Source organism: Ambystoma mexicanum, chromosome 5p, assembly GCF_040938575.1.
Source record: "Ambystoma mexicanum isolate Mex_15411 chromosome 5p, UKY_AmexF1_1, whole genome shotgun sequence".
Taxonomy (NCBI): Eukaryota; Metazoa; Chordata; class Amphibia; order Caudata; family Ambystomatidae; genus Ambystoma; species Ambystoma mexicanum.
Window position 1 is genome coordinate 600,124,342 of NC_090930.1, and position 19,673 is coordinate 600,144,014.

Consider the following 19,673-nt stretch of genomic DNA (forward strand, 5'->3'; position numbering starts at 1 on the left):
CTGTTAATTATATTAGTTCATTAATCCTCTAATGTGTCTCCTGCAACAGAGACATTTCAGGTGAGAAAAAAAAATGGTGCGTTTTTAAATGTGAAAAAATTATGTGTTTTTGACTGAGTAGCCTGTCTTCATTTACATATCCATATGTTACACCGGCAACACATGGCTTGTTGTACCGCATTATAGCAATACATTGATCCCATGCAGTGGTGTTGCACTCCAAAAACACGCTATATATTGATCCCATGTAGTGGCGCTGCACTCCAAAAACACGCTAAATAATCCTACAGTGCCAAAAGTATGTGAACACAACACATTCAATGGGCGTGGGTTGCCATCATAAATAGATGACTGCAAACAAGGGGAAAGAAAGGCATGTGAACATATCAAAATCAGTGGGCGTAGGTGACCATGTTAAAAAGATTATTCTAAATAAAGGAAAATATCCTACTAGGGGAGCCACCATATGGAGTAGGTGGTGGATCAGTCCATAGGACAGCAATCCCCCAAAACTCAAATAACATACAAGGGTACCTGATGAAATATAAAGAGAAAGAGGAGTTGATGGGCACCCACAGCTAATGTAAAAAGGTACAAGATGACAGCTGAAATCATTAGTGCAGTACATTGCCCCACTCCATGACCTCATTATGTCCAACCACATGGGAATATAGATAATACATTCAAAAGGCCTGGCCGTTAGACTATATTTGTGTAAGAGTACCCCTGATCACCAATATACACTTTCTCCAAAACAAACAATTATAAGACATGTTCATTATGCATAGCCTTCAAAAAATGTTTCACCAAAGGGGTTGTAACCATACCTGTCCGAATATGTGAACAATGGTCCGTAATTCTAATGTGGACTGGTCTCTGATTCTTTCCTACATAATAAAGTTGCCATGGCCAGGTAACATCATATATGACATTACATTTGCAATTCATGCGTTTGCTTAGTTTCCAGATGTTGCTATTGTGTCGAAAAATTAACCATTGCCTCGGTACATTTACAAACAGTACAGCCTCCACATGGATGGTGGCCCAGCACAGGTGGCGAATAGATGACTGTAAATAAAGGATGCCAAAGACCACACATTAGACTGGCTAGCCGATCACAACTGCATCACTGATATTACAAACAATGACTCCTGCCCGTGGTCAGACCACAACACAATACTGTTCTCTATCAACACGTCTACACAATCAAGTCCATCTACCATCCTTGCACCCGCAACCCAAGCTTGCAATCACTGCAATATCACGCCAACCAACATGCTCCCCCTCCTCTCAATGCTCACATCACACATGGAAAATATCACTAACCACCACATCACTGGTAGATATACATTCTTGAAAATGTGTGGGTAGGGGAAAGGTTGGTATCAAGTTTAGTTGTGCTGGGAGTTGGGGCTACTGCATTGTGAGTTTTGGCCATACATGTGTACTTTCCCCCAGGCCAAAGGCTGCCAGTACTCCCCTGCATGGCATTTTGCCTCTCACCACCCAGCTCGCACGCCATATACCTAGCATCCTTCCCCCACTACCCAGAGCACAAGCGTATACCAGGTATCTTGCCTCCTTTCCACTCTGAGCACAAGTCCCAAACCTGGTATCCTGCCTTTCCACTGCCCAGAACACAATCCCCATATCTGGAATACTGCTCCACCACAACGAGAGCACACCTATACCTGTAATCCTGCCACCACCACTCAGAGAACAAGCCCCATGCCTGGCATCCTGCATACCTGCCACCCAGAAAACAAACTCTCTACCTGGCATCCTGACCCTACCACCATAATTGCAAACACCATACCTGGCATGCTGTCCTCCATCATCCATGGCACATACCCAATCCATGGCATCCTGCCCCCATCACCCAGAACACAAGCCCCATACCTGGCATTCTGCCCCTCCACCCACCATACCACAAGCCCCATATCTGGCACCCTGCCCATCAACTACCCAGAGCACAAACCACCCAGAACGCATGTGCCATGCTTGGCATCCTGCCCCTCACCAATATATGCACAAGCCCTATCCCTGACATCTTGTCCCCCACTACCAAGAGTGCAAGCCCCATACCTGGCATCCTGTCCCCCATCACCCAGTGCAGAAAACACATAGTTGGTATCCTGCCCATGCCACCCAGTCCATAAGTCCCATACCTGAGATCCTACCCCCCCAATAAGATTGCAAGCCCCATGTCTGGCACCATGCCCCCCACCACTCTGAGCACAACCCTAATACATGGCATCCTGGACCTCTGCCACCCAGAGCACAAGCCCTATACCTAGCATCCTGCCCCCTACTACCAAGACTGCTAGATCCGTACCTGCCACCCTGCCCCAACAGCCAGAGCCGGAGCTCCCTACCTGCCTTTTGTTGCTCATGAGGCATAAGATCGGAAGAATATTCCACCTCTCTCTGTTCTATGCTGGCTTCCTCCCTAAAGAGACAGCAAGCACAGCAACCCGAGCCAACACCTGCCTCCTGGGCAGGGGGTGAGGGGTATAGGGTGCACAATATTTTGTTGGGGAGGCAGGCGCCCCCATTGGCCCCACACAAAAGATGCCACTGTGAGTGGATCATGATGATTCACTGAATATAGCCAACACTGCTCTCAGACACACAAAGGGTGATATACGGACAGACAAGATGACAACAGTTGGGCATAGTGGCAGATTTAAAATGACTGCATGTTGGGACATGCCAGCTCTCGGGTATATGAAGCTGCCACAGTCACCGAACAGCTGTGCATACCTGGAACCATACAAACATAGCCTACATTAAGGACTTGTTACATGTTATGTGATACAGTATTAGGCACATCGTTTTAGACATTGTTACACTACCGCCTACGACTATGGGCTGTGCATAATGTAGGTACATCAGGTGCAGCACTTGAATTCTTGGTCCAGGACCCACAGCTTCCATTGTGGGAGTACTGAGCTGTACACTATACAGTATGTTCAAAACAAACATTTGTGTACACACTATTTCTACACAAATCGTGGGAAAGGATCAACTGTCCTGTTCTACTCTAAACCATGTTATGAGTTTCTGTGGTCTAGGGCAGAGACCATATCCACCACCAAACCAAATGCAATGAAGGGGTCTAAGAATATGTTGCTCCACCTCCCACATGTCCCAGTCACAACACACACCAAACAGTATACTGTAGGCAGCAATCAAAATGCAGTAAGCATTGCACTTCCTTAAAGTCCTCTGATCACCTTAAACTCTATTAGAATATAAAATATATACACAGTACACAGATACTATATTAAACTTCATAGGGAAATGACATGCTGTATCCCAGAGAATACTGTATGAGTTGATATGCCACACGAAATAGCGTGGATACAGGACACAGATTGAGAGTCATGAGCAAGGTTGTACTTTTGGAGTTTACTCTTTACCTGCTCTATCACAAAACACATTACCGAGGTGTCAAGCAACAGTGTGAGGGAAGTGCACATAGACCCTACTGTATTGCCTGTGTCATTCCAACCTACTGCCAACCGCCCAACTACTTACACCTGAAATCACCCCAATGTTAGCAGATGCCCAAAACTTACATACACTTGTGACTGAAGACAGGGCAATGTCCAGTGTAGCACTTATATTCCAGCCAATATTGCAGATACCAGGGTTTCTGGCGTTCACTATCCCAAGACCTTAGAATCATTCACTTGCTCCAAGACCCATACACTGCCACATAATCTGTGAATAAATTGCACATAGCTTGCAAGGCAACTACAACACTTTATACAGAAATGGGACCTGCTCCCAAATCTCCCCAGAATAGTTGCCCCTTAAGCAGTGCATTTGACAATTTGAAAATCCAAATATGGAGATGACACAAGGATACCACAGAAGTCAAAGTATTCAAGATAGTGTAGAATATAGAGAACTCTTCCCACAAACCGAATCTTGGTACGCTGCAATGACATTAGACTGTATTATACAAAAGCAGCAACATAAAACAAAACAAAATTACATTAAAATATAAAAAAATAAAAATGGACCAGCACAGGTAAATGCTGTCACACCTTTTGCAAACAAAACAGTAATTAATATTATTTGGTAAACAATCTTGAACTGTTTGCACTGTACGACTGTAATATGGTACAACCCCTCAATCCAGCTCCTGAGTGTAGAGGTAGGTCCCCTAGGATATGCACTCCATGTGATTAATTGCACCTGCAATAAAAATAAAGAAAATAAATAAATAACTGCAATAAAAAAAAACATGTTTAGAACACATTCTGTCTACTTGTGCATTGTCTGTCCCGTTATTTTTATTGTTTGCAAAAAATCAAATTGAAAAGGCCAATTCCAAAAGCCAGCGGAAGAGGCGGGTGTCAACCCCAGATCTATATCTTCTCACTAATGATAATACACTATCTAAGCTGCCACCACAAAGCCAACAGAAGCGTAGTTAAGCATTAATACAGCAGCAGACATCACTGTCCACGCGGCTTAGACAAAATCTTGTTCATGGGCAGCACACTTCGTGTCTATCTGACACCATTCTATTAATGTAATGCAATACGCAAGTAATAAAGAAATTGCTGTGACATAAAACTCAATAAAAAATCAAGGGATTGATTTGCTCCAACTTCATCCTTTATTGTTTTGGACACCATTACACCTGGACACCATTATAATTTAAAGATTGTAGCTCTAATTTTAATACAGATGTGTGCTTATGTTTTGTAATGCATAACATTGTTTTTTAAATGCCAATTACAAAAAAAGTGTTAGATGAGAATTTTGAACCCAGCTATCAAAACTGCTCCTCATTTGAAGGTCTGTGTTATAACCCCTTCAGAATCCAACACTGTACAGGATAATGTAATCCCTTTGAATTCCTACAAGTCTATTTCCTCGGTTTTTTAACTCTCCACTTCTCTATCGAATCTGTTTTGATTTGTTCCATGTCACAACTAGCCTAGTTATTCTGGTTTGGTGCTACTGGACTATTTAATTGGTTTTGCTTGTTACCATCCTAATTATTCTCCAATGGCCCCCAATGGCCTCTACTAGCCTATTTAATCTGTTTTGGTAACTAGCTACTAGCAATATATTCCATTGCAGTCACTACCTACCGTTGGTATTATGGTTATACTTTTGGGCACATCTTTCTTATTTTGGTATTTATCAAGCTAATCACCTTCTCGATGTACTTTTTCTGGCCCACTACAAGTCCTTTTTTCCTGTCTATTATTCTCATACCTGCGTACACTTCTTAACACACCATGTTCCATTTTCCACTCTCCAGAGACACTCACTTAGCCCATTCCCTATCTCATTGCCATCAGTGCTCCATCTCTAAGTCAATCTCTCTCTTCCCCATTTTTCACTCTAACTTAAAACTTAGCAGATCCTTCCTGGTGCAACGCACCGACTACGGCTTCATCTATCTGGTCTGCATATTAGGTTGCCCTCCACACTGAATGTTTTACCTTCTCTCACTCCCTTCGACACGCTTAAAAAGCATTTATAGTGTCATATTAATCAGCAAGGGTGCACCTTCAGTCCCTCTTTCCAATTTGACTTTACTTCCTCTTCATTCCAATACACCCCTGCTCAATTACCTGCTCCCAAACATTTCACCATCTTTCACATCTGCTGCCCATGTCGTACCCCCATGCTCTAATTCATTAATATAGACATGCAACTAGAAACACTCCTGGAAGATGTCTCCATCCTAATATTAGGCACCCTCATCTCTCTAATAGATGCTGATAAACGCGCATCAACTGCAGGCGGGCTCAATTGTATTTTAACACTTCCTGTTACACCTATGCTGTCTTCCTACCTATACCAAATGGAACTCTCATCTTCCTATCCTCTATCTCATTGTTTTCTCTGTGATACCTTTCCCTCTGGCTCTAACTTCATGAATTTCTGCATCTCAGTCCCCCTCTTAGGTTTCCCCTTATTGTATATTTCTAAATTAAATGACAGCCCTGACCCTATGGTACCCTAACTGGAAAATGTAAAGCCCTCTATAAGTCCCTATCGCCTCCATTTTCCCATTCCATTTAACTGGCTGTATCAAAGATATCTGTGAAATGGGAACTCCTTTCAACCGTCTCTGTCCTGCTCATTCAGTCATGACCACATGCTCCCACCTTCATCCATGGATCTTCCTAGCCATCCAAAGGATAGGGATAACCATGGTCCTCCACTAATGCCACTAGAACAAATCTAGTTCCCCTTCTCTTTACACTGATTTCAAAGATGTTCTCCTTGCCCTCAATACAGCTATTGCCTCAGCCAAACCCTTTTACTACACCAACATTAAACATTCTCTTGGCTGACATCTCCAAAAACATCCGATGACCATTAGGGACTTTCTTTCCTCCCTAAAACCTTCTCCTAACAGTCATCTCTATCAGCGGATGACTTTGCTTCTTAATTTTCCCCCAACATTAGCAACCATCCGATGCTGCCAATGACCCTTTTGCTCCACAATTAAGTTAAGCTCTTGCAAATGTATGGTCTTCTTACCACTCCTCCCTCTTCACTATATCACGTGGGACAGGCATCTACCCTGCATACTACAACGTAGACACGTTCCCATGCTGAAGAAGCCCATTTCTGATGCTGGTGATCCCTCTTTTTACAGACCTGTATATTTCCTGCTCATCAACTCCAAAATCCTCAGCGGAGTTGTCTTTAATGGGATTACCAGCTATCTTGCGGTTCACACTTTCTGCAATCCCATGCAGTCAGGTGAACACTCAACTGCATATGCTCTTGACCAAGATCTGGACCAAGATCGCGAAGATAATGAAAGATCGCGATCTATGCGAATAAGATCTTCTTTTTAAGCCGATGAAAATCAAAAAGAAGTTAGTGGAGCAAGACTGGATTGAAACATTACAGTTGAGAAATCAAGACTTGAGAAGACCTGCTCAAGAAAGGGAAAAAAAAGCTCTAAACAAACTGCCAGTATATTTGAAAACAATCCCGTCACCAAGTTATTGAGGCCTCCTATTAAGAGTGAGATTAAACATAATAAATACAAAAGAGATAGCTTTAGAGAGGAAATTAATATCCCGAAGTGAAGCTGATTGCAGATTTTGCGGCACAGCGGGAACTGTTGAAACCCTTGTCCATTGGGTCACCACTTGTCCAATCTTGGCAGGCCTACGCACGGTTTATTTGAAGTAGACTCAACAGATTGATTTTAGTGAACTTGACCAGAACTGCTGGGAGTGGATGATGATTATGGGAGAGAGTATCAGCTTATGCCTAGAAGTCCTTAAGTTTATTGAAGCTATCTTACTAAAGGCTAGATTGAATAACTCTTCCGAAACAAGGACTGATTGTTGTAAACAAATCTCCTGTCTCGTCTTCATTTCTTCTCTGTTTTCCTTTTCTTCTCTTTTGTCTCATGTTCCTTTATATCACCTCATCTTTCTTTCTCAGATTTGTTTTGACTGTACTACCTTTTTAGTAAAAATGATTTTATTCCGGAAGTGCATGGAAACATGGAATTAAATGTAAATGGTTAATTGAACTTGGCATGATATACTTTGTCTATGTTAAACCAATAAACATGTATATAAAAAAGAATATGCCCTTAGCCACATCTCAAAATGTCTGACTACCTCTTCTCACCACCATTACCATTGTACTTCATTTTTCTGAAGCAGTCAATACTATGTATCATTTTTCCCTCCTACAAGCAACCCCTTCCCTTGAATTTAAAGATGTAATCAAATGAGTGGCCTTCTACCTCTATCACTCCTTCCCCACCTCATAGAACTCTGACACTGTTACGCTCACCTGGCTCCCACAGAGGCATCGATCTGAACTGGACAGCTGCGGTCTCCACCAATGTGACGCGTAGGGCCGAGATGACAGATCGGACTGGCCCACCTAACTTCATTTGCTTGGCCTGTAGGAATATTCTTCTGCAAATGGAGAAAAGGAATTAACCACCCGTGGAGTTGAGCGTAAATCCTCCCATCCCTGCTGTTCTCCCCACTGATCACCTTTGATGTCCCCTCTAATAGTCTCACCTGTTGGTTTGAAAAGATGAGCTCTCCATCCTGCATTGAGCGCAGGGGCGCGTAGATAACCAGTTGCTTCACTGGCTCGAAGGAATTGGTGAGTTCAAGAACAATATTGACTCCGAGATTCCCGGCAAGATGCCGTAAGTATGTAGTTTGTAAGAGTTCAAATGCCTGACTTTCACTCTTGTCCGATTCCTTGCAGGTTGCAGCTTGACCCTAGTGAAGAGTTCCTCGTGGCAACCGGTAATATTCTGGTAAGGATTTGTATTATCCAACACAGTTCGATAAAATAATGTCAATATGTAACCTGTTGCCTTCTCCCTTATTCAGGTGCTGAGAGAAAGTATGAAGTCTCAGGGAATAATACCTCCGGCGGTAAAATCAGGTAAGTCTCTTGTGGTGAGGAGGGTTCCCCTTGTTAGTCCCTTTGTTTCACCTTACTGTCCTTTTGTTTCCCCTTAGGGGCCGGGGTTTGGCGAAGATGCAGTGGAAGCTGCGCCGACCCATGAAGAGGAATAGTACCCCCGGTGGTAAAATCAGGTAAGTCTATGGGGGTAACTAATATTCCTCTGTGTATTCCCTTAGCTCACCTTGCTGTTCTTGTCTTCTCCTTAGGATGCGGTGGAATGTGAAGATGCTGCGAAGGCTGGTGAGTTCAGCGCGGTGCTGCAGCAGGCGAGGCGACGCGCATAAAATAACTTCTTTCTTCCAGCTCGGAGGCGCGATGGATCGGGAATTCAGGTAAGGATCAAAGGTATTGCTCTTGTTCTAACCTTTTCTCCTTCTTTCTCCCTTTTTCTAGGAGCTCCAAACTCGAGGCAGGCGTGGCAGAAGGCTGGATGCAGACTTGCAGGCATGGTGAGCGTTATGCTGCTGGATGCAGAATAACGCGAAGGGTGTGCTGCTCTTCGGGCGTGGTTTAAATAGCCTCCAAAGTTGTCCCAGGTAAGTATTCCTCCCCAGCCCCACCCGAGTAAAAAAATAGTCCCTAGGTAAAGTAGTCCCTTCCAAGCCTCTTTTGGCTTGGAGCTCTTGCAGCATGGTCTGCATCAGGTAAGTTGGCAGCATGGTCTACATCAGGTAAGTAATCTATGAGCCTGGCGCCTATGGCGCCAGGACTGACTCTCCATATGAGCCTGGCACCATAGGCGCCAGGAGTGCACCCAAATAGCCTCTAGCAGGGGTTGTTGGGCTTGCTTGGGATAACTTGATACCTGCTTCCGGGGTTGCTGGACTTGGTCTGGGCCCCCGGGGGTAGGCATCATGACAGCACCCCCGCCCCCCAAGGCCCCTCCTAAAGTCATTCTTCCCTGTGGTTTCGGTTTGTCTGGGAAATTTCAGTGGAATTTTTTCACCAATCGGGGTGCATGAACATGGTCAATAAGGTCCCAAGACCTTTCCTGTGGTCCGTAACCTTTCCAGTCGATTAAATAAAAAAGTTTTGACTTTATCAGCTTGGAGTCCAGGATGTTCTTAACCACAAATTCGGGTTCTCCGTCTACAAGGATGGGGTCTGGTGGCTTGGTTAGTCTTGTCCCTGGTTGCACTGGCTTCAAAAGTGACACATGAAAGACGGGATGAATTTGCATATTAGCAGGTAAGTCCAACTTGACAGCCAAAGGGTTGATAATGGCCTTAATAGAGTAAGGTCCCAAATATCTGGGGTTAAAGGTCTGTGTTCCCTTTAGAGGTATATGTTTTGTGGCTAGCCATACTTGATCCCCTATCTGGTATTGTGGAGTATCACTTCTATGCCGATCAGCATCTTTCTTGTATTTTTCTTTCGCCTGTTTTAAATGTGTAGTTGCTTCCTTAAAGGCTTGTGTAATTGGAGCGTGCAGAGGGTCCACTGCAGGCATTTCTAAGTGTTGGGGTGAGTCAAGGTCTGAGGTTCGAGGATGGTGCCCATATAGGGTATAAAAAGGGCTTTATCCAGTTCCGGAATGTACTGAATTATTATATGCATATTCGGCGATCCAAAGAATGTCTTTCCAATTACTCTCAGTCTGATGTAACATACAACGCAGGTATTGTTCGAGAGTCTGGTTGGTCCTCTCCGTTTGACCATCGGTCTGGGGGTGGTGACTGGTCGATAACCTCACATCGATTTGTGCCAATTGACAGCATTTTTTCCAAAAATGTGAAATGAATTGACTGCCCCTGTCAGAGATCAATACGGACGGAAATCCTGTATGCGAACAATGTTTTCGTGGAACTCCTTGGCCAGGATTGAAGCTGAAGGTAATCCCTTTAAAGGAATAAAGTGGGCCAACTTGGAAAAAAGATCCACAATAACTAGAATGGTGTTAAATCCATTGCATGGGGGTAGATCAGTAATAAAGTCTAACGATAAGGTGTGCCATGGTGTAAGCGGAATGTCTAAAGGTTGTAAGAGTCCAGCTGGTTTTTTCTTTTGACTTTTGTTTTGGGCGCAAATGCCACAAGACATCACAAATGATTTAATATCCTTTCGCCAGGTGGGCCACCAGAATTGTCTTTTAATTTTAGCTTCGATTTTTGCAATACCTGGGTGCCCCTACATTAGGGTATCATGATAACAGGAAATGACTAGCTATTGTAGTTCCTTGTGTGGCAGAAATAGCCGCCCTTGGTAAAAGGCAGATCATTGGTGACAGAGTAGTCCGGGCCTTTCTTTACCCAGTCCTGCAGGGCCGTAGGATCAAAGAGTTGCTGGATCTTTACCTGAATGTCCTCTAGTGTCTGTAGAGTAGTCATGCCAAGAATCCTTTGTTCAGAAATTATAAGTACTGTTTCTGGGTTCACTTCTGCCTCTCCCATCCCTATTCGGGATAAGGCGTCTGCCTTACCATTCTTACAACCTGGTCGATAGGTTATAACGAAATCGAACTCGGCAAAGAACAATGCCCATCAGAGTTGACGTGACGATTGGGCCTTGGCTGTCTTTAAATACTGTAAGTTCTGGTGATCAGTGATCACAGTAATGGTATGCCTGGCACTGAGAAGATAGTCCCGCCAAGCCTTGAAGGTGGATTTAATGGCTAATAACTCTTTGTCAGTAACCGCATAGTTTAACTCGGGTGCCGAGAACTTTCTGGACCAAAATGCTACTGAGTGAAGCTGGCCAGTTTCAGGGTCCTTTTGAGACAGGACAGCTCCCATGGCTAGACTGGATGCATCAGTTTCCACTATGTATGGAAGTTCAGGGCGCGGGTGCTTTAATACAGGTCCAGACGTGAATTTCGCTTTCAGCTCTTGAAGGGCATTTTCAGCTTCTTCAGTCCACATAAAGCGTTTATTTTTTCGCAAGAGTGCTGTGATGGGATGTACAACATGTGAAAAATCCGGGATGAATCTGCGGTAGAAATTGGCAAAGCCGAGCATGTTTTGTACTCCTTTAACTGAACTTGGTGATGGCCACTTAAGGATTGCGTCCACCTTTCGTGAGTCCATTCGGACTCCCTTTGGGGTCAGGATAAACCCAAGGAATTCAACTTCTGTGGCATGAAAAATGTATTTTTTCAGCTTTGCATATAGTTTGTGTTGGCGCAATTTCTCAAGGACTGCTCGGACGTGCTTCACATAGTCAGATTCTGAAGAGGCGTATACTAGAATATCATCGATATATACGACAACACAAACGTCAATGAGTTCACGAAGGACATTGTTCATGAAGTATTGGAAGGCTGCTGGTGCATTGCACAACCCGAAAGGCATCACCTGGTATTCGAATAACCCATACTTAGTGCAGAAAGCAGTCTTCCATTCGTCGCCTTCTTTTACACGTACCAGATGGTATGCCCCCCGGAGATCTAATTTAGTGTATATGCAAGCGTCCTTCACTTGGTCTAGTAGTTCAGGGATCAGAGGCAATGGGCATCGGTTCTTAACAGTTATCTGGTTCAATGCGCGGTAGTCTATGCACATTATGAGGTCACCTTCCTTTTTGGGCACAAAGCTGAAGATGCAGGGGACTTGGATGGGCGAATAAAGCCATTGGCAAGGCACTGGTCTAAGTATTGTCGTAGGTGAAGGTTCTCTGGTTCCGTAAGGGCATAGATCCTGCTACAAGGGGGTTGTGCACCGGGTATGAGATCGATTTGACAATCGTACGATCTGTGAGAAGGTAAGGTGTTCGCCTGTTGTTTTTGGAAGACATCCTGGAATTCTTGGTATTCAGGAGGTAGTTGCATGACTGCTGTGGTTACTGTGGCCAGGCCTGCTTTCAGATTTTTCTTTGGGTAACAGGTTTGTGCACAATCTGGGAAGGTTATTCTCTTCACTCGTTAATCAATACAAGGATTATGTGTTTCCAACCAAGGTATCCCCAGTATTATTTGGAACTGTGGGGCTTTGATTAGATCAAACACAATAGTCTCTCGATGCCCATCCTCACCCAATAGTGTCATCTCTGCGGTGGAATGAGTTACAGGCCCAGAGACAATTTCAGTTCCATCGACTGTGGTGATGACATCTGAGGTGGTTTTTCGGCAGAGAGGTAGATTCATCTTGGAAGCCAATTCATAGTCCACATAGTTTCCTATGGCCCCGCTATCAATGTATGCCCTTACTGCGTGCATACGCGATGGCTGCCCTGGATCTATGAGGACCATTGGTATGATGAAATGCGAGGTCTGAGTATCCTTCTTCAAGCTCGGCAAGCGGACCTCTATGCTTGTTGGGCGTGGTCTTTTCCCGAGTCTGACGCCATATGGTTTTTATCAGCAGCTCCTACCTTCTTGGGTGGTTTTACAGGGCAACCCCGTAGAAAATGCCCAGAAGTTCCACAATATAGACGCAATTGCATTTGCCGTCTTCTTTCTCTTTCCTTCTGGGTTAAGGGTCCTTTAACCCCTCCAATTTGCATGGGTTCTGAAGCATCTGCTCCTGTGGGGTTAGCGTGGGTTTTGACCATCACCCGATTCTCAAACTTGGCTCAATCAGCCTTTCTGTTCTGAAGTCTGTGATCTAACTGGACCACTAAGTCTATATATTCAGCGCAGTCTTGAGGTGGGTTCACGACTTGAGCCAAGACATCCTTGAGTTCTCCTCGAAGCCCTCGATGAAATAACGTGATTCGTTTTACCTCAGGCCATCCAGTTTCCACTATCAACCTACTGAAGGTCGTGATGTAGGATAGAAGGTCCTGGTTACCCTGTCATAGGGACAAACGTTTGTTATCCAGGGCCTGTCCTTAGGAGTGCTGGGCAAATAGTCTTTCCATGCTCGTTTGAAAGCCCTGAAAATCCCGAAGAATTGGGTCATCCTGAGTAACAAGTGGAATAGACCAATCAGCTGCACTGTCGCTGAGATATGACAATACAAAGGCTACCTTGGCTTGATCGTTTGGGAAGGCTCCAGGTCTGCATAAAAAGTGCAAGCGACATTGGTTCATAAACACGGGGAACCTTTTGGGATCTCTGGCAAAGCGTTCAGGTGGATCTAATGGAATATTTCCTGGTAGGTTTATTTGCACAGGGTTACTTGATAACACAGGAGCTGGATTTCCCCCGGAACCTGGCTAGTGGTGCTTGTCCAGCCTGGCTTTGCAATAGTTGCCTAGCCAGGTCATCAGTTCGCTCCTTTGACAAAATCTGTTCTCTCCTAAGAGCATTGGTTTCTTGGCGGGCGGAATGCACGTCAGCTCTCAGTTCCCCTAGTAATTGGGCCAATTGGTCAGTTTCTGAGGTATCCATGACCCCCCGGGTGAGAATTTGTAGGTAGACTTCGTGTTCTGTTACGCTCACCAGGCACCGATCTGAACTGGACAGCTGCGGTCTCCACCAATGTGACGCGTAGGGCCGAGATGACAGATTGGACTGGCCCACCTAACTTCATTTGCTTGGCCTCTAGGAATATTCTTCTGCAAATGGAGAAAGGGAATTAACCACCCGTGGAGTTGAGCGTAAATCCTCCCACCCCTGCTGTTCTCCCCACTGATCACCTTTGATGTCCCCTCTTATAGTCTCACCTGATGGTTTGAAAAGATGAGCTCTCCATCCTGCATTGAGCGCAGTGGCACGTAGATAACCAGTTGCTTCACTGGGTCGAAGGAATTGGTGAGTTCCAAAACAATATTGACTCCGAGATTCCCAGCAAGACGCCGTAAGTATGTAGTTCGTAAGAGTTCAAATGCCTGACTTTCACTCTTGTCCGATTCCTTACAAGTTGCAGCTTGACCCTAAGTGAAGAGTTCCTCGTGGCAACCGGTAATATTCTGGTAAGGATTTGTATTATCCAACACAGTTCGATAAAATAATGTCAACATGTAACTTGTTGCCTTCTCCCTTATTCAGGCGCTGAGAGAAAGTATGAAGTCTCAGGGAATAATACCTCCGGCGGTAAAATCAGGTAAGTCTATTGTGGTGAGGAGGGTTCCCCTTGTTAGTCCCTTTGTTTCACCTTGCTGTCCTTTTGTTTCCCCTTAGGGGCCGGGGTTCGGCGAAGATGCAGTGGAAGCTGCGCCGACCCGTGAAGAGGAATAGTACCCCCGGTGGTAAAATCAGGTAAATCTATGGAGGGTAACTAATATTCCTCTATGTATTCCCTTGGCTCATCTTGCTGTTCTTGACTTCTCCTTAGGTGCCGGATTGCGGGAGGAACATGCAGGAGGATGTGGTGGAATGTGAAGATGCTGCGAAGGCCGGTGAGTTCAGCATGGTAAGCCCACTTTGCCTTACCATCTAGACCTCTGCACAGGGTGCACTCATCTCATCCTTGTCTTTTAATACCACCTCATTTTCAATGAAAGCCATATCTGATTTTCATGTCCCTTTTACACCCCTGCCACCTTGGAACACATCACCTGCTCTCACATTTAATATCTCCTTGATGTCTAGCTCTAAAAGAAATGTTCTATTTATCTCTACCAACAATGCCAAATCTGCTTGCTGATCTTCTTCCTTCCTGACTTACTCACTTTGTCATCGAAGGCCTGCAACATTGGAGTCTTCTGTGACAGAGATCATTAATTCCAACAGTTTAACATTACCACATCTGCTGCTACCAGAAATCAATGTTCTCACTATTAAGAAGATATTCATCCTCCACATTGACCATTCTAATCTCTACTCCTTTTCTTCCAAACACAGTTCTCAACGTTATGCCTAGAATGACCCTCCTCTGCATCTATGTATGTACACCATGGAGAATTGTTCTTCATGAAACAACGTCTCTCTGGAAGTCCCTACTGCTGTTTTTCAAATCTATTAATGGTCCTATTCTCATTCACTGCATGTATATTGACTCCCACCGCTCAATCTATGTTACTCCCCTGCCCCTAAAACCTTTCTGCCTGCTGCACCTCCAGTCCCAACATCCAATTCTTATTTCTTTCTATGTCGGCCCCCATCTAATGAAATTATCTCCTCCATTCCATAGAAACATAGACTATCAGTGCAATCATTCCAAATCTTACTCAGACTTAACTTGTTTGAAATTGAGGGTGCATCTCCTACCCAGTGTTTAATGCTCCATAACTGACCACAAGCCTACCTCTTATGGAGAGAATTAAAGGCAAAAGACTGTCTAAAGTCAAAGTGACAGGTGCTGAAAAGCTGCACTGCGTCTTCAAGTTTGACACATATGATTCAACTATTTGGAGAAATATTGCACAGACCAACCTGGTTAGAGTCATCAAAAATGTGCTGCTTTACTTTCAATGGTCGCTTACTTGCTTGACACAGATCACTGAACCGTAGAACAGTACCTACTGCACTAATCTGAGGAACAGTAACATTTTATCCAGGAATATCAGTCGCAGATAGCAAAACGTTTCAACAGATACTGCAGTATTCCCTACAAACTATGGAAATGCATTTTGAAAATGTAGCATGCTATGTCCAAACAGGAGAAATTGGCATTTTAAGTGAAGTTTCCCTGCTGCATATGTAAATCAAAGCCAAACATGATGTATTGCTTTAAGAGTATCTTAGAAAAAGATGTATACATAACAGTGACATTTCATAAATGCATGCTGGGATCTATGGTAATTCTGCAGGTGTTTTAATGTGAAATATTTAAAACATGATGTTGAATCTATACGTTATCTATGGCTATAGCACATTGCTTTGGAAAATGCATGTTTGATGTATTCAATTCAATCTAATAACATGCTAACTTCAAGGTTACAAATTTCAACTCAGAGCAAGCAAGCCCCCCTACATTTTGGAGGCTCCCAGTGGATATTATTATAAAGACTAACTGACATGCTGAGAAAATACAATTTGTATTAACATCTAGTGAACAGACGGTCAGATTTACAAGCCAGCCTCAAAGGCAATTTCATCCATAAACCGGTGCCTTCTGACACTACTCACTCAAACAATCTGTAATTTGCTGGAACTAATGCAAACAGGGCAATGGGACTGTCAGAAATGCCCAAAGAGTCATTAAAGAAGGCCTCACAAAAAGCAGTTTACCCATAACTCATGTGATAGTCACAAGACCCCATGTTAAATTACACGGCATGTTCAATCATGTACATTGGTTTAAACAGCACATGTTATTTACCATTGAGTGTATATGCAAAAAATATATATTATTCACAAGTCTGTAACTACAAGAAAGATGAGTATACGTTTCTATAAAAGATTGGAGGATCCTTTTTAGTTTGACTACTGTATTTAAATTGACAATGTTAAACATTAATCACAAATTCTGAAAATTAAGAGCAATACACTTAATGGTCATTTTACAACCAGGCATGCAAATGCAAACACAGATTCCAGAAATTCCTATTTCATTAAATACATATATCACTGCCATGAATTATTGAATCAAAATGAAATGGCACCCAGCAGTGTAGGAGCAAAATAAATCCCCTTCTTTGCTTCTGGCTCCACACAACTTTTTTCAATTAAAAATATATACGGCAACCCCTAATTCCAATACACATCATCTTCTTGCATCTACCACCAACACCTCTCTCTTTCTCAGGTGCAATGTCGCTGTGCTTCTGCACATCACTCTATTTATTTGCTCTTTGGAATGCATGGTCTGTCTGCAATAAAACCTGTTTTTCCTCTGACTTCTTCCTTTCGCATTCTACTTCCTTTGACAACATTACCCTTACTGAAACCTGGATATCTCCTTTTGACTCTGGAACCCTTACTGCCCTTCATGACTATGCCTACACCTTCACTGACTCTCCTCGCTCCACTGGCAGGGGTGGGGGTACAGAACTGTTTTCATTCTTAGAGCTTCCTAGCTCTCCTACTCCGCTACTTCTGCTGATCAGCCCTCGTTCAAATACACTATCTCCACAATCACTGCCCCCTATGGCACACATAGTATCTCTTTCTACCAGCCACCTGGTCCAGTAGGTCAATTCTTCGACGACATAGCCCAACTAATTGAATCTCTACCTCCTGATCAACCAACTCATTGTCATCAGTGACTTCAAATGCCCCTCTCTCTCTGCTGCTCTTTCCAATGACTTTAACTCTCTTCTACTATCCCCATTGAAATGGAAACTCCCTTGACCTCATTCTCATCTCCTCTCAATTTTCGGCCTCTAATCTCTCCACTGTGCCTTCTCCCGCTGATCACTCTATTGTCTTTGCCTTAATATCCACTCCTTCCTCCTCACTCTCTACATCTACTATAACTATTACTCAGTGCAAGTTACCCTCCTCCAAACTCCCTAACTACCTCTCTGACCTACACCACACTCTCTGCTCCTACACTGGACTCACCATTCCATCCACTGATAAAGCCTTCACTAACTTTAACACTGCTTTTTATGATCCCTTTTCCTCTCACTACCCTCTTACTATACTCAATCTTAAATCGCTCCCCCCACTGCCATGGATTACACCTCTCATCCATACCCTGAAAACAATGCGGAAACAAAGGGCAAGTCACTACTCTGATATCCAACTCTATCTGAGTGTGCTTCAACACTATTCCTCTACTCTCAACTCCGCCAGATGTGCCTTCTATCTCTTTCTCACCTCCTAAACCCATCTCCATTTCCTCTACTCTTTTTGCAAACAATCCTGGTCTGTAATGTGCATCTATATTTTCAATCATTTACAATAGCCTTGCTAATTTCCTTCTATCCCCTCCTCCTGCTCACTTTTCTTCACCACCCCTCTCCGGCTACAATGGCTTACTCTGCCCCACTAACACGTATGAGATTATTGCCCTGCTCCTCAAGGCTAACACACCACATGCACCCACTTACCCACTGTCCCTTTACATTGTGAGGCACATAGCTCCCAGTGTTGCTTCACATTTTCCTTTCCTCTTCAACTTCTCTCTTGACAATGCCACTTTTCCCCTCATCCTATAAGATAGCTACGGTCATCTCTCTCCTTATGAAACCTTGCCTAGATCCTAACTGTCTTGCCAACTTTCACCCTATATCTTTGCTACCACATTATACCAAAATCCAACAGTGAGTAGTATTCACTTGACTCTCTGAGATCCTTGAACTCTGAGACCCTCTTCAATCTGGTTTCCGACCTCCGCAATCTATTGAGACAGCTATCCTCAATGTGAGCATTTTCATCTCTTCCTCAAGGCATGCAAACCTTTCATCTATTCTTATTCTTTTCAACCTCTGTGCTGCCTTTGGTGCTGTCAACCATTCTGACCTTCTCTCTATATTATCTGTCCTTGGCATCAGAGAAATAAAGCTCTTTCATTCTTCGCTTCATAGCTTGCACCCAGACACTTTCAGGTGTCCTGGAACAGCCTTACCTCCCCACTGACCCCCCTTACTGGATCTGTCCTTCCTAGGTTCACTTCTTTTCACTCTCTGCACTCCAGCTCTTGGCGCCCTATCTCCTCTTACGGCTTCTCCTATCAACTCTTTGCTGATGACTCTCACATCTTCCACTCCTTATCTGATGACTGTTGTAACAAATGCCAAACTGTCTCTTGACCATGAAATATTGGGTGTCGTCTCACTCGCACATGTCCAACTCCACTAACACTGAATTTCTGTATTTCCCAGCCGAAAAGGCTATCTCTTCCTCTCTTACTCTTATTCTCTTCTCTCCTGACTACATTACTTACTCTGTGCATGATCATAACCTTTGTGTCATTTTCAACCCATGCCACAATTGTTCGCTCTTCATCTTCAAATCTAACACTGCAGCCAGAGTCTACCTCCTCAGTATCTGAAAAATCTGACATATTCTTCCTTTCAATACTACTAAACAGCTAATCACTTCCTTAGTACTTTCTAGATCTGCCTACTGTACCAGTCTACTCTATAGCCTTCCCTACTATGCTTTTTCACCTCTGGACAAAGCCCTTAACTTTGCAGCCTGCACACTTTTCCACCTTTTTCACTTTACCTCTAGCTCCTCTGCCTGTCGCCAGATTGGCTGGCTATCTGTAAAATAAAGGACTAAGTATTAACTTCTTCTCATCATCTTCAAAACTATCCATGGGCTCGCCCCACGCCACCCCACCTATCTGCTTATCTCACCTCCTACTTTCCTACTCGCTAATTAAGGTCATCCTCAGATCACCTACTTGCCACCACTCAAGCCTCCATACTCCCTCTCATTTCTGCTCTCTTTCTCCCTCTCCTAGCTCCCCTACTCTGGAATGATCTTCCTCACCCTCTCTGTAGTACTTTAACTCTACCCCTATTTAACTCTAACATCAGAACTCTCTTCCTTCTGAAGAACCTGTTTCCTAGCA